Raw genomic sequence first — 15,701 nt, 5'->3', positions numbered from 1 at the left:
AACGCCAGGCACCCACATTTGAAAATCCTAGCCTTTTACCTCACCAGAGATTTTACCTCAGAAGGAATTTGTGAAGATTACTGTGTTTCTAATGCCTTTTGAAATCCTTAAAAAGGTTTTGCGAATGAAGAGTAAGAACGGCAGCAGTGTTATAATACACAGTTTTCAGTGGCTCTGTTTACTTACCAGGTCAAAACCCATGCTAGGCAACCAGTGATACCATAAACCAGAAGTTTGGGAGGTTAGAATATAGGGGAATAAGATCTGCCCACAGCATTATGTGTACAAACACCTGCAGGTGATAAGCTGCATTTTGAACTAAGTGTTATAGCAGTAATACTGACTAGACTTCTCTGTAAATCTGATTTCAAAGGCGTAATTATTCCTTTTTTCCTGACCTAGAAGATAATGGGAAGTGACTCGCTTCAAGTGTGAATGGAGCACACTGAACTGAACTGCCTTCTGTCATACGGTAAGAAGGGTATTAACTGGAAATATCAAGAATGACGTGAACAACAGATTATCTCCGTTTTTCCAGTCAGAGATATTTATCATTTATGTAGGTAGGGTTTTATTCCATGTCCATTGAAGTCAAATGTTTGTCCTTTCCATTGCTTGCTTTGCACAGCCAAGTAGAAAGTTCAGAATTTGCATTCTCTAAATTGCAGGATTTTGTTTCCATAAACTACAAGCAGAAAACAAAGACTATTGTTTATAATCTGTCCCATTAGTATTTATCTTCAAATAATGTTAATTAAGCTAATGAACATTTATACCTATTCCTTTACTCACTTAACTTGTGTTACAAGGAAATCACTCTTTCAGACATTTGAAAAACTAAGCACAGAAATTACTGAACAACTGGCTAACAATTTTGATCTGAACTGTATGTCACTTTTAAAACCAATTATGAAGGTTCTTGACAGATGTTATATTCTAGCTGTAATCTTATTAGTAGAAGCAGCAATGGTAAGACAAGTTGCGGTCTGGATGAATTTACTGCCAAGTCTAAACTATTTATTTTTGGCAATACTAATTTTTCAAAGAGCAGATGGTTTAATTCTCTGAACCAGCTGCTAATAAATAGAAGTAAAATCAGAGGTGGGGATTGAAATAACTGTTATCCACCTTTCAAAATTCAGCATGGTTTAAAGGTATGCAGGCATTCCAACTTCAAGTAATGGATTTTTCTTTTAGTTTCTTCAGACTGAAGTACTTACAGCCTCAAGTGATATAATATAATGAAGTTTGTAAAATGACCACTTCTTCAAAACTAGTCTAAGCAAGCAATGAAAATACTCAGCTTAGATGCTTGGAAACTTGGTTCTGCAGCAAAAAAATTGAAGTTTAGAAGGTGGATTAAATAACCAATTAAATTGCATCTAGCTTTGGAAAAAGAGTAAGGTTTGAACTAGTCAAGTAGCAGTCAGGTTTTACAGATGTTTACTTCTATTTCTGAAGTGATTCAGTTGCAACTTTAGCTGCAATATTTATTCTGACCACTCTGTTAGGTGAAGCCTTTTTAAGCAATCTAGGATATACAAGACATAATGCAATGGCATGACAGCTGAACCTTGAGAACAAAACCCATGAACTTCAAGACCTTGAATTGACGAATCCAACTTTAGTGGCTCTAATTCTTCTTAAAAACAATCCCACAAACTTGGTATGCTCTGATTGCATAGGGTCCAAGGCTTAGCTGCTAGCAGCAATACAGTTTGGAAACTTCTAAACAGATTCTTATTTCCTTCTGATCAGGCAAATAAAACCATCCTGCAGTGAATTCCAGCTGCATCTGTTCATGAGTTTTGGTCTCTGAATGCTCCCCAGGAAGTCCACATAATGCTTATGATTGTGTGCAATTTATATCTTGCTCCTGGAAAACAGTAGATGCTGCCAGAGGTTTATTTGCACAAGTTTTGAGAATGTGTGGTGAGGGCATAGGATATATGAATGGCTGTTGCACCCTTGTGCAGGAGAAATGAATGTGCTGTTGTCTGTGGGCATTTGGTTTTTTAATATGGTAATAGAAGATTGCTCAGTATTTTCCCCTTCTTTCACTTGCAAGTTTCTCCTTTTTTTGTTCTCTTTGGATGCTAGGATACTGCACGCTTGATGTTAGCTGGTCTACCACTTTACATGTTCTTATTCCCTGTCACGCAAGTATTTGGGAGTAGTATGTACAACTGTCTCCAGTCAGGCTTCCATTTAATCTTAGTTTGGTGAAAATGTGGAATGACTTCCTGAGAATGTCCTTCCATGAATCCTTGAAAAGTCTGCTGTGTCTTGAACATGTTATCATTGATTATTAAGCTACCCAAGATGAGAACTGTATTGTTCTGAAACCTGTTATTTATTAGAAGCAGTAGTTCCTGTCTTGAAATAACTTGTTCTGGAGGTCAGGGTGCTGCTTTGGCTAACAACCGTGTCTGACTGCAACCCTTGGTGTCATTTTGCTCAGTGATGGATCCAGTGGAGAGCAGGCAGGATGTGATCAATATGTGCATGTGGTGGATGAACTCCCGTAACAAACTCTGCTTCCAGCAAACTGCAGTGATTCTGCTTTGAAACTTCTGTACAACTCACTGAAAAGCTGTAGTACCTGAACACTACTGTGGTAAAAGGCGTATAAATTCCTTTGGGTAACACAGTCTGAAGACCCACAGATCGAAGCAGAAATGCCAAGTGTATAACAAGTAGGGCGGGTGCAGTGTGTATGTAGTACTAGGAGCAGTAATGAATTAATCATGACTAAAAAACAAAGCGGGAGCCTTAACTATGTGATGCCAAAAGTGTCAGCCTTCAAAGAGTAGGTTATAAAGGGTAAAGCAAGAAGGTCACATAAGGAAGCTGTGCTTATAGTAATTCAGGTAAACTTAAAAAAACGATCATTTGATGTTGTTCACCCTGGTCTACATAATGAATTACAATTAGTTCATATAAAACCCCACGGGTGTCTATGCCTTTTCCTGTGTTGTCTTCTGCTATTTTCCTGTGTCACCACATCTCAATACTGTTATTTTCCCTTTGCACACAAAGCCTCACAGCAGGTACCAAAGACTTTTGAATGCTATTCCTGACAGCAGCAAAACTGAGAACTATGTTGCTTTGTGTCCTGTCCCTCATGATTTGGTGGCTGATGAGGATGGTATTGCTGGTGCCTGTGAGGACGGCTCAATTTTTCTTATCCTGTTCTCTAGTCTGTCTTCTGAGCAGCCATGGCCGTGGTAAATGTGCTCCCCATGGAACAGAACTAAGCACTATGCGTCTGTATATCAGCAAAAATCAACATATAATTGGAAATGATACTACTTATGATGAAATAGAGCAATCCTTAAACAGTAAACAACCTTTCTGGAGTGCTAATGGTGTTTCAATCAAAACATCACAGCTGTAGTAGTGGTCTGCAGTTTCAGGCTTTCCAGAAGTAATGGCATGCAGTGTGTTGGTTCTAATCCCCATGGCAATAGACTCTCTTCTTGACATTTTCTTGTGTATTTAATAACGGGTTGTTAGTTAAACAACTTACTAATATAGGACACCTGGCCTTCTTCATCCCCTTATTAATCAAATGATGGACTGGAAGGGAAATAGATGTATCTATCAAATTTTTGCCTAAGCAGAAACAATTCAAATTTTCTGGCTCAGGAACAAAGCAGACTAGTTTACTGTGAGTCTTTGGCAGCAGTGGTAATCCACTCAAAGTAATGAATAGCACAGCCTGGATTTTGATGCTCTGTCTGAAGAGCTGTTGAGGTTCTTTGAAGGTTAGAACAGGACATGGCCTAAACAATATGACCATCTCAGAGGTGTAATCAAATTCATTATGCAGCTAGTCTGATGATGGTCTAACCCCCCCCCTAATTTGAATAAGCATTTGGAAATAAACTTTAACAAAAGTGATCTTTCCCTCACCATTTTTCATAAATAGGAACCTGAAGTCATGTCTCATCATTACTGTAACTCAGGTGTTCTCGCTATTACATTGCCACTTGGACTTGTAGTTCATGCCTGTTTGCATCTGGTCAGATACTCAAATATTCAGAAGCGTAGCATAGTTCCTTTTGACTTTCTTTTTATTTTGCTGATGTAGAGAGATATATAGGAAGCAAGAAAATAGCTTCATTCATATCACTTTATTCAATAAAATGTCATTACTCAAGAGAAATCTGTACTTGTTGAACCATTGCCTCAATGGAATTGAAAGGTGATTATGTACTTTCCTGAATTGAGATCTAAACTATTTACACTTCTGATATTGGCCATAGCAGACTGACATTCAGAAGCTATATACTTACTTATGGATCTTGTATTTTTGATTAAGCAATACATACAGATCTTTTAGTTGTACTGATCTTTTTTCATAATTGCTTTAATATCACCATGATGCTTGCTGCCCCTGCATTGGATCTGTATCCAATAGACAGATTTAGAAATAACTAATGTATTAACAGTGTCATTTTCTTTAGAGCAGAGCAGTGTTGATGCCAAATTTTAATTCTATTTGAGCAAGGAAATGGCAAATGCAGAGACTGCATGGTTCTTGCTGCTCCTTTTTGCCAATAAATCATGTGGAAAACCAAGCAACACTCCTATCTAGATACTACCTACATTACAAATCATTCAGTTTGTGAATGTTATTGTCTACCTTTTTAAACAAATAGCCTATAAAAGCATAATAGTGAAGACTTTAGTTCTCTTTTCTGGTTGCCTTTCTTCAATTTAATAACACTCTACCAGGAAGAGTACTTTAGCTTAACCTAAATAACATCTATCCCTATGGAACATATGTAACTGCATCCCTTGATAATAAGCAAGCCTGGTAAAAATGAAAATAATTCAACGGCCATTAATCTCAGAGGAAAATGTATAAGCACCAACCTATGTTTCAATTACATACAGCAATTTACTCAAATAGTATGTTAGCACTGCCCCTGGATTATTTTTTATACTTAACAGATTAGAGATGTTTAAAAAGATAATGGAATTGGGATTATTTAACTGTCCATAGTTGTGCTAAGAGATGAACTCCTTCAAGAAGCATCAGTAATGCCATGGTTTCCCCTATGTTGTTAATTGCATCTCTGTGTCCTGCCCACTTGGATGACAGAACTCATTACTTGTGGAGTAGAGCAGTGACACACCCAAGTTTTAATAGCATCATGGGGAGCAGTGCTGAGAGAAGATTTCAGCTGAATTACACAACAAAGGCTATTTGATTCATCATTCTCAATTTAGGGCTTTCATAGTTGGGTGCCTGTTATAAAAGGAGAAGGAAATTGGAAAGGGTAAGATTGGTTCAAAATGAGTATTGCAGTAGATTAAATTGGGACTTTCTCTGCTTCGCTATTCTCAAATGCAGTTTTGAAGCTCTGTGGATAGGTTGGCAGCATTTCTTTCCCTTCTTCCTGAGAACTAGAAAGAAAAATGTTCTTTAAATTGAGTAAGCCTAATTGCCACAAGGCAGAAGAACATGGACCCGGCAGTAATTTTCACTAACTTACCAATGGTGAGATGTGCAGTTTAGAGTGAGTTGTCTGTGAAATTGCACAGGCAGACTTCATTAGGAGGAAAGTTCCTGCTGGGTAAAACTGCATGTATTCATTCTTTCTCTGACTCATTTTCTTTCTGTCATTATGAGCATAGTTTTATTTCCCTCCACAGTTTTGCACACAGAGCTGGGTCGTGTGTGTGTCTACCCCTTACGTAGCTTATCCGTCTTTGACCTTCATTCCCCATTGTGCCAATAGGTGTGAAGCGGTTTGCATAAGGGTGAGGACTGTACAGTTGAAAAGTAATCATAGACTGAGCCCTTAAGTGTTAGCTCATCAGCCGCTCCAGGTCATTTTCTCTCATATGAGTATTTTAGCCTCTTACCTCAATGGCAAATAGATCAATGGGTGTTTTATCCCATGAATTGAGCAATACACAAACCATAACTGAACCTCTGTTTTTTTCATCATAATTTTTCCAAGAGAAAACCAGTGTTGTCAGAATAGAAGTATGTCACTGGAAGTGTCAATTTTGGCAGTGTTTTTGATAGGAATTTATGAAAACATACCATTTAGGCTTCCTGTGCTGATTTTGGCTGGGATATTTTGTTCTGATAATCTTTAATTCCTTATTTTGTTTAGTTTCAGGTTTTAAATGCAATAATTAAAATTAATCATTGCATATTGAGTAAGACATGTCATAATTAATTTTGACCTTTAGTGTTTTAAACATTCCCTACATGCAACAATATGGAATTTTCAGTCTGTGAAGAACATCCAAATGTTCACTTTGTTACAAAACAGAACAAAAATAAATGTCAAAATATACAGTACTCCATGGAATGTATGGTCGATTTTCTCAACAGATGTAATAGCAATATTTCAACATGACTTAACTTTGAAAAAAACAAACAGCTTCAGTTTGCCATCAAAGCATTAAAAAAGATCAGGCATAGATTTTTCTTACTCATATGCAGGCTTTTACTTTTTTCTGTTTATTTTTCTGTGATTTAGGATTGTTCAGAGGTGAAAACAAATCTAGACAGGGAACCTAAAATGATTATAAGTAAACCATGCATAATGAGGAAAATAAGACTTCAGGAATGATTCTAAAGTAGTATTACTTCATTTTTGATGTAAAAAATCTAGAGTTTAAATTTGATTATAGGACTGAAGCTCTATGTGCAAAACTGGCAGGCAGCAGTGTATTTAGCCAATCTGGATTTGCAAATTCAAGTCTATGCATACACATTTCAGCTTCTGTGGCCACCATGATAGAAACTTTTTCACAATTACACTCATATTTGGATATTTGTCAACTTAAGTTCTAGTTATAAACATTTTTTGGGTTCTGGAACACACAAGAATAACCCTAGAAATGCAAATATTGAATATTTTGAAATATTCTCATTTTTGCAAGTGCAGGAAACCACTGTCACTCTAGGGCATATCAGAAACAAGTCTGGGAAGCTCAGTGAAAGAAGGAGACAGATGGATTGACAGAAGGACTAACATAGTAAAGTTTATTTTCTTTTGGCTGAGTATTTGCTTGGCATCCAATAGAGTGTTTGATTATTATTCCAATGAAACACAGGCTTTTTCCTCTTGAATGTCACTGCAGAATGTCTTGGCCTGTTTTAGAAGCTATTTTCTTTGGTATTTGTTTTGCAAATTCTTTCCCATATCTGTGCATATTAATGGTTTTCATATCAGTTTGAATATACATCATTTGGTGTCACAGTGTGAAAGTGAGGAGAATTATAAATAAGTTTCTAAGGAGCAGGTAGTGTGCTCATGGTGAATAATGACTAGGATGCCAGTAAATAACGACTGGTGGATGCCAGCTTCCTGAGATAATTTTTCACCCAGATATGTAACAGGAGCATACAATGCAGAACAGCAACAACCTGCAGATGCGCTTGCTTATGGCTCCATACAACCATTGCTGTAACACCCTGATGGGTAAAGGAGGCTTCTCGGTGCATAATTGAGACAATTCAGGCTTATCTCAGCCTAAGTAACTGTTGGTGAGTCCCTTTAGAGACTTCTTGACTTTATGGTAAAATAAGCTTCTGCTTCAACAGTGGCTTGGGCAAAGTCCTAGAACACTGTGTGGAAATTATCCGGGGGATCATCTAAAGGTGGCCCATTGTGTTGCTATGAAAAGGTACAATATCCAGCCTGAGTGGCACCCTTAGTTTGAAAAAATTATTTGCAGTCCTGGAAATCCTTCTGATTTTAGTGGCTAGTGCCTGGAATTTGGTAAGGCCCTTACGATCAGTGCTTGAAAAGACAGAGTAAAATACTTTGGCCCTATCATCAAAGGGTAGATCCTATGGCAGCATTTGCCAGTTAGTCACATGTACCTTAAGGGCTAATATATCTTGATAAAGGAGGTGTGGGGAGAGAAAGATGTGTTTGTGAAGCTGAGTCTAGTGAGGAATACTAGCAGAGAAAAAGGGACATCTATCTCCAACTAGCTAATTTTTCATGTCAATATTTTTTCCTTTGGTGATATCTGCAGATCCTGGGAGACAGTTCTGAAATGTGCTGTGTTTGGATCCCATTCTACATTTGCCATGGCAGTTTTGATAGCATTTATCTAGATTTAGCATGGAGTAAGCAAAAGCTGTAATAGTTTATTAATCTATTCCCACTTCTTCAACTTGCTATGTGTGTTAGGCTGTTTATAAAATGCTGTATGGTTAGAAAAAAGATTGGATTACCAGAATGCTACATTAATTTCTCTCTAACTTCTAGGTCAAATTTGATCAGCTTACAAGTCAAAGAATGCTTTCTGTCATAGCTGTAAACACAGCTGAGATCGAAAGTCAAGCTGTGGGGAGGGAAAAAAGACTCTAGTCACTTCTCCACATCTTTGCCTCATGCAGTTACATTGTCAGCTAAATTCTTCTTTCAGGCTCTTTATAACTGTTTATGATACTCAGATGAAAGAGGCAACTTTTTAATTTTAGAAGGCCACGTTGCCTGAGCTGCAGAATAGTATGTGGCTCCTGTCATATATTGATCATTTTCAAGAAATCACAGCTCTGCAAGTGCTAAGAGAAAAAATGTATTTCTTTAGTGAAGCCCAAAGATATGAATCAAAAATATAGAGGAAACAGATTTATTGTGTAAGGTGTTGTGGTTTTTGTTATGGTCCAGTTTTCTGACAATAATCAAAGCTGTCTGCAATATTGCACAAGATAATATCCCTTATAAAGTCAGTAGAATGTTGGTCATTTATCATCAGTTTATCAAATTCTTCTCCTCACTCCTGGTGTACACAGTCCTCATTTGGACTGGAAAACAACAGAACAGGAAAAAGATGGTGTTTCATTTCACTGAGAAACTGGGTTTGGATTGGTTATAATAGTCCCAATATTAGGAGAGAGACTTCTATCACTTCTCTGCTTTGAATGTGGTAAGATGCACTCAAATCACATCTATATCATGATATAGGCTGCATATTGGCCTTCTGTTTTAGAAACCTTGAATATCAATGAGGAATGTAATTAGTAATTGAGAAGGAAATAAGGCAATGTTATATAGCTGAAGATTAAGGTAAAAGTTCGTCTGCTTTTGCTTTGGGCTGTGGAGAATTTGTGTGCTTCTCAAGTGCATCATGCACATGTGAGCTTTCCTATTTATTATTTCATAATTATGAAATAAATATGGAGAGAAAAGACCTTTCTGTCAAATACTGACTAGGAAAATGGAGTGATACAGTACAGTATCTTTCATAAATCTTCCTTAATTCTGACAATTACAATGTAAATTCTGTGAAGGGATCCATTTTCCTCTTTTTAAAATCGGTTGCATTTCACAAGAAGATATGTGATACTAAGACAATATGCTTTTTCCCAAATGTCCCATTGTGCTTTTAGCCATTTGCATTTCTGATAGCTTAATGTAGACTATTTGCTTCTGAAATGAATATTTCAGATTACTTTCATTAAAATCATTCAATATAATTATCATTTGTTTTTTATCTAATTATATATTCTTTTAGTTGTCCCTTGAAAAAAGTTAGCTCATTATCTCATCGCTATAATGATCCAGCCATAAGCAATTTTTGCATTTTTTTTTTAAACCTCTGAGTTGGATGCAACAAAACAGCTCTGGAGGGTCCAAGTTTTGGCAAAAGCTGTGGCAGATTTTATAAAACATCAGGGAACTTCTGGACCTGCAGAAGAAATGGAAAGACATTTTTGGCTTGAGCACATCTCTATCTCCAGTTCAGGTCTTGGCTTCTTGGAAGGCAGGGAATGCACACGGGAAATGCAGGACATTTGTTAGCCCTTTTCTATATTCATGTGGACGGAAAGATAGAGAAGCAACATATTTGAATACAAAATAGTAAGAAATGAAAAGGCAGTGCCAGAAGGCATGAAGTAAACAGCCTTGTTAAATTCTCACCACCTAGCAAATTATGAGATCTTGCTTCTTCCTCTTCAGTTTTAAGAAAATGTTGAAGTTGCTTAGAAATTTGACTCTTACTTTGACATCAGTGTGAAGCCAGCCTTCAAAATAACCATCTCTGCACTTCTCTTTATTTACTCTTTTGGCAGGTTTGCTCCTTCATTAAAAAAGGAAGGTTCATTTCATCCTATGGGCTGCCAATAACATAAGCAGTGAGACAGTCCCCTTTTGTAAGCATATCCAAAATGAACAAAACACCGCATTATTTACAGTCTCGGTTGTTCTAAAGCTGTCACAGCATGAACCGCATCTGAAGGACCTTGTACTGAGTGAAGACCAAGAACAGATCAAAACGCATCTCCTTTAAAAATTAGGCTTTTTTTCAGGCTGAGCGGCAGTGTAGAAATTAGACTTGAGCAGACTTCCTACTGTTCACACTTATGTTCAGTCTGGGAACAGCAGGAACTTTCACCTTCTTTGGCAGTTGGCTGCTCCACAGTTGTATTTAGTCCATGATTTTGTCAGGTTTGTGGGAAATCTGCTTGGATCACGTTCCCTCCTCTTGGTGCAAGGAGCTAAAGGACCTCTCTTGCTCCCGTTCATTCGTTGTGGTGTCCCGTGCCTCACAGAATTAGTGGTCCTGAAATGATGCTGCCTAAGACCTTGCCCTGATGCCTCTCAGTGTCCCAGAACTTCAGCCAAATTCCTTGGGTTAAATTCTCTGGATATCAGTCACCCTGAGGACATCGTGGAAAAAGTAATGCAGTTATCCTTTGGTGTAACAGACCTATATGAAGCCAAGCCAGCACAGCCTCCTCGAAACTACACATTCTCATGCTGTATGTTTCTTTTTCTGCTTGTGATCTTTGTGGTAGTCTGAGGGAAAGCAGGCTTTTGAAGACTGTTAGGCTGAGACTTGGGAAAACGGCTTTTCTTCCCACTCTTATATCAATCCTCTCCAGCCAGAGGTGAAACAAAGCTGTTACGACTTCTGCCCTTTGTACAACAGCTTCAGTTCGAAGAAACCACTTGGGTGCGGTACTATCTAAATAACTCTTCCATTATTTATAACATGCAAAGCCTGGTTACATCTACAAACAGCTGCTCTGGCATGTTTCAGAAATGCAGAATTCAGTGAAGGCTGCTAGAGAGCTCATAAATCATTCAAAGGGAGACTACTGAGCTGCTGGTGACTACAAGAGCCTTCCCGATCTATTTGCCAGCCTCTCCCTCATGTGCCCAGCAGTTTTGTTGCTGGCTTTGCTATTCTATCATTGAATTCTCCCCAAAACTTAAATTTTTATTTCATCTCTCAGAAGCTCATCTAGGCTATGTTGCAGTGCAAAGCAAAGTTTTATGCTGGAGTTCTTTTAAATGCTCAAACGTGGGGGGTTTATGGCAATGCTAGCGTAGCTTAACTAAAGCAGAGAAACAGGTTCATAAAGTACTACCATATTAATTACTACTGAAATATTACAGGTAGCATGGTGAACACAAATTTCATGGAATAATTTCACCAGAATTAGTGAGTTACACTGTGTATTGCAAACTTCTGTTACTAGTCTAAATTAATCAAAACCAGAGTATAATTCTCTGATAATATTTTTCTAAAATTGTTTGTAAAGAAATAAATTGTACAGCATGTTCTGAATATTAGAAAGCACTTCCTCACTTGGTCAGAAGCCAGTAATAAAATTATAATAAGCTAATTTCAATTCAAAATGAACTCATTCCTATGCTGGCTGCATGAGACAGGCATTGTACTGGCAGAAGCAACTTGGATTCTACCACCTTCTGCCTGTCTGCCCCCAGAAAAAATCCAAACTGAAATATTTCAAAACAAATGGGTTTTAGAACAAAATTAACAGCTGTTACAGTATTGGCCCATGGTGTTCTCTGGCCTGTTTTCTGAACTACTAATCCATTCAGAGTGCTTTTAAAAAGGTTAATAGGCACAAATGCATGAGTACGATTCCTTATATTGCATATAAAATACAAACAGGTTGTAAGATGCTTGGAAAAGAATATTTCATACCAGAGAGCGGGGGGGGGGGGGGTTTCGCACTTTCTGGTGCAATAAATCAAGAGGCCACAGAAGAAACAAGTGAAATAATCACTTTGAACAGATGTGGATTTAGCTGTTGTCTGTATTCAATACCTGTCTGAAGCAGCAGGAAGAGGGACATAAACATACTTAAAACCTCTGCATTTAATTCCTCCCTCCAAAATACCATTTTGGATACTGGTAGCTAATCCTTTCTAAATTGCTATCTGTCTCTGAACAAGCTCTTATACCTGTGAACCTAGCACAGTGGATTACCTGTTTTATAGTTTTTCCCAAAGGACAAACTCTGCCTGGACCTCCCCCAAAAGATCATTTGCAAACTCACTTTCAAGTTTCCCACTTCAAGCTGCCTGATGATGTACCCTTATGCGGGGGTAGAATTGTTTGTGATATCCCCTCTTTCCCCACGCAGGTTTGAATCCTGCCGACTATGCCAATTTAAAATGTTAGATGCACACACAACCAAATCTAACGGGTGTTAAAACTCAGATTTATTCTTCAGTAAAAAGTTAGAAGTCTGGTAACATTTTATAAACCACAGGCTCAATGATGTAAAGATGTGCGGGGAAGGATTTTCTAGTGCAATATATCTGTGATTACCTTTCACAATCACACCACCACTGTGACCTTGGTGTGACAAAATAGTCCAGCTGAAATTCATCGCTAAATCTGCTGCCATACAAAACCCAGTACCTCTGAATGACAGTACTAAGCAGCTTTGGTGAGTGTTGCCCTCAAAAGTGAGCTGGCCAAGAAAACAACTGCCTCCCTCTATCAAGAAAACTTTTTTTTTTTTCACGAAAACCACAAAATACCACCTGCTTTGTCATAAAATTCCCAAGATTGGGGTAAGGAAAAAAAATTGTCACTATTCCTTCTCTGCTCCCATACTCCCAAATTGTTTTGAAGGAATTTTTTCTATCAGTATTTAGTGCTGCAACATTGACTTTAAATGTCTTGTTCTTATAGGATGGATTTTATCTTATTTTTAGGTTCAGAAGTCTCGTGGCAATAAAAAAATGAATATACTAACGTATATGGCAACATAGTCTATTAAAATGTTAGCAAGGTTGTACTATATGGGAGAAAAACTAATGAGCTTGTTGAACTGGATTGTAATTACAACCAATAATCAAATAGAAAATACTTTTTCTAAGCTAAAACTCTCTCGTGTGTCTGCAGATTCCTCTGTTTCTCAGATAGTATTCTCCATTGCCCCCCACCCCCCAACCTTACCTGCCTTTCCCATTTAATTCTGGATGCTTTTAAATAGATACTAAATAGTTAATTTTTCTAGAGCATTTGAAAATCCAATTCGTTATTCCCAAGATCCTCAGGTTTTTCAAGCTAAAGATGGGATAAACTTGATTATTATTTGCTAAGCCAGTAATTGAAAAGCTGATTTTCTGTTAGCAGCCCCAGTTTACTCTGTTCAAGTAGAAGCAAACATTGACCTTTCTACCTGTCACCATGAAGTGAGTCACGGCTGACAAATGTTTGAAGCTGATGCGCACAATTTGCAAGATAAATCAGTATTGCAAATCACCCTGTTTTATTTTTGTCTCAGTACTTCAGATGGGCCCAGGAAAGTGCCTCAGGCTTCTCCTGTCTCATCCAATTACTCACTAGGCCCAGGCACGTTGCCTCAAAATAACTTACTAGACCATTTCTTGCTCTTGAGGCAGACTGAGGTCCCATGGCCATGACCCATGTCTTCTCCCAAGCACGTGGGCTGAAGGTGCTAGCTGGGTGCTGGGGACGGCTGGTGAGGGACAGCAGGAAAGTCCTCCCTGGTTGGTGAAGGGGTGGGCACAGGTCCCATCGCTGTTGTCCCTGTAGCTCCACTCGACCCTTCCTGGATGTTGAAGTGGCAGTGGATGAGGAAGCTTGAAGAATCTCACGGCTGCCTGTGGTTGCTATTGCTGTCATCTCTCACTGGAGAACAGAGGCCTGTTTTAAGAAGGGACAATGAAATTGTCCGGCTATTTCTGCCAGAATACAGCTGGGTGAAAATCTGGGGCAAAAATAGCAGAGAGAACAACTCACGGTGCCAGCACTGTGCTGTATGGCTAACTGACCTGAGCAGAGCATCCCGGTCGATTTGCAGTAAGGACCTGGCTCTGAACGTGTGAAATTACAATGCATGAATGTTTTGGGGAACTTGCTTTCCTTCTCCCTGCTCCCCGAATCTGTGGTGCAAGTGTGACTGGACAACGTGCTGAGGCTTAAAAACTCCTATTCTAGCCAAGGTGAAGGATTCTTTGCTTAATTTCTTCTAATTCAGCTTAATTGCAAAGTATTGGGTATGACATTAAGTTTGGCTTGAAACTGGTGGTATGGTAATGGTTTTAATTTTATCTCTCAGCTTGAAGACTGACTTGTAAACATTAGCTGACAGGCATATCTTTCATCTCACTGACAGTAAACCTATCTGTCAAAAATCCCAATTAATATTCAGAGTGGGAGAAAAGTAATGCAATTCAAATTAGGTTAAATCACTTGAGTTAGGATTTGGAAATTCTCCCTTTGAATATCTTAGATGTTTCTTTAAGGTATTAGTCTGCACGTGTTGTGTCCAACTGCGGTGAAATGGTGGCTGTTTGATCACTGCCTTTGTGCCTCAAGAAAGAAGCGGCCAGTTCAGGTTTTTTGTTTTCAGTGTCCTTGTTCATGCTCCTGACTTGCCAGTCAACAGCTGTGCCTTAGGCTACGAAACTACTTGTTTCTTGGTGTATGTCATTTACTACTGTATTCATCATTTGTCCATTTCCCTCACTGAAAAGAAATTTTTTCTTTCCACACATGCTATTAGCTGCAGATATCTGAGAGCTTTATTTACATTTTAAAAGACGTAAAGTCAAATACACAGCAGGTTGGCAAGCCCTGTCTAAACCCTTTGAAGAGTGTTTTCAATGTTCACGTGCTAGCTGGGCTTCACAAATTAATCTGTACAGCCCCCCAAAGGCACATCTGAATAAACCCATTATAATATCATTCGTACATGGAACTTTGACATGCACAACAAACCCAACACATTTTGCCTATACAGATATATTAAACGTATTTGTATTGATATTTCTGTTGTCATTTGTATTCATGTCTTTACTTGATAGTTTTGGCAATCAATATTCAGGTCTTAATTTGCCAGTTTTAGAAACCAGTAGGCAAAAATCTTTGTCTTTAGTTCACTTTCCTTTTGAACCAGGTATTGCTCACATTTATGTAGGAGGTACTGCTGAGGAGTTTTGATGACAGTATGAGTCTGACCTGGTACATTTGTAGCTGGAAGTAGCTAGGCTAGAGATGCAGAAAACGCCTTGTCCTCCCACTTCTCAGTGCACTGAGAGAAGCACAACTGTCCATGGTTTTTCTCAGGCCTGATTCAAATTTTCTGATAAGTGGTTGCTTGTAATAGTGTATCATACTACAACTATATATCTACATCAGTGTCAAATGTGAAAGGCTATTACAAAAAGCCAGTATTACCCAGCTAATGATATGAGCCGTGTGGCATTGAGTAAGAAATGACAAGTGGATGCCCCTAAGTTTGGATGTCTGCTATCTGCACAAATGGGGCTTGCTTGAATGAAATCCCTGTAATGAAAGAAAATGAAATGAACTGTTTAGTCTTAAGTGGATTTTCTTGCTATAGGAAAAACTGCCGGAATGTTTTCAAGTAGTCTAGGAAATAGTATTAAAACTTTTTGCTTGAGAAGTGGAGG

At 38.3% G+C, this 15,701-nt stretch overlaps 1 protein-coding gene across 1 annotated transcript in view; it reads left to right on the top strand.

The window, feature by feature from the left end:
• The first annotated feature begins 453 nt into the window (after nucleotides 1–453).
• DOK5 (docking protein 5) overlaps nucleotides 454–15,701 on the top strand; it is an 81,787-nt gene continuing 66,539 nt past the window's right edge. The window contains exon 1 of the mRNA XM_069804885.1: nucleotides 454–472. The gene's annotated coding sequence lies outside the window, so the exon portion shown is untranslated. The remainder of the gene's footprint in view (nucleotides 473–15,701) is intronic.

Source organism: Haliaeetus albicilla, chromosome 2 (genome assembly GCF_947461875.1).
Source record: "Haliaeetus albicilla chromosome 2, bHalAlb1.1, whole genome shotgun sequence".
Lineage (NCBI taxonomy): Eukaryota > Metazoa > Chordata > Aves > Accipitriformes > Accipitridae > Haliaeetus > Haliaeetus albicilla.
This window is presented reverse-complemented; position numbering and strand designations above follow the sequence as displayed.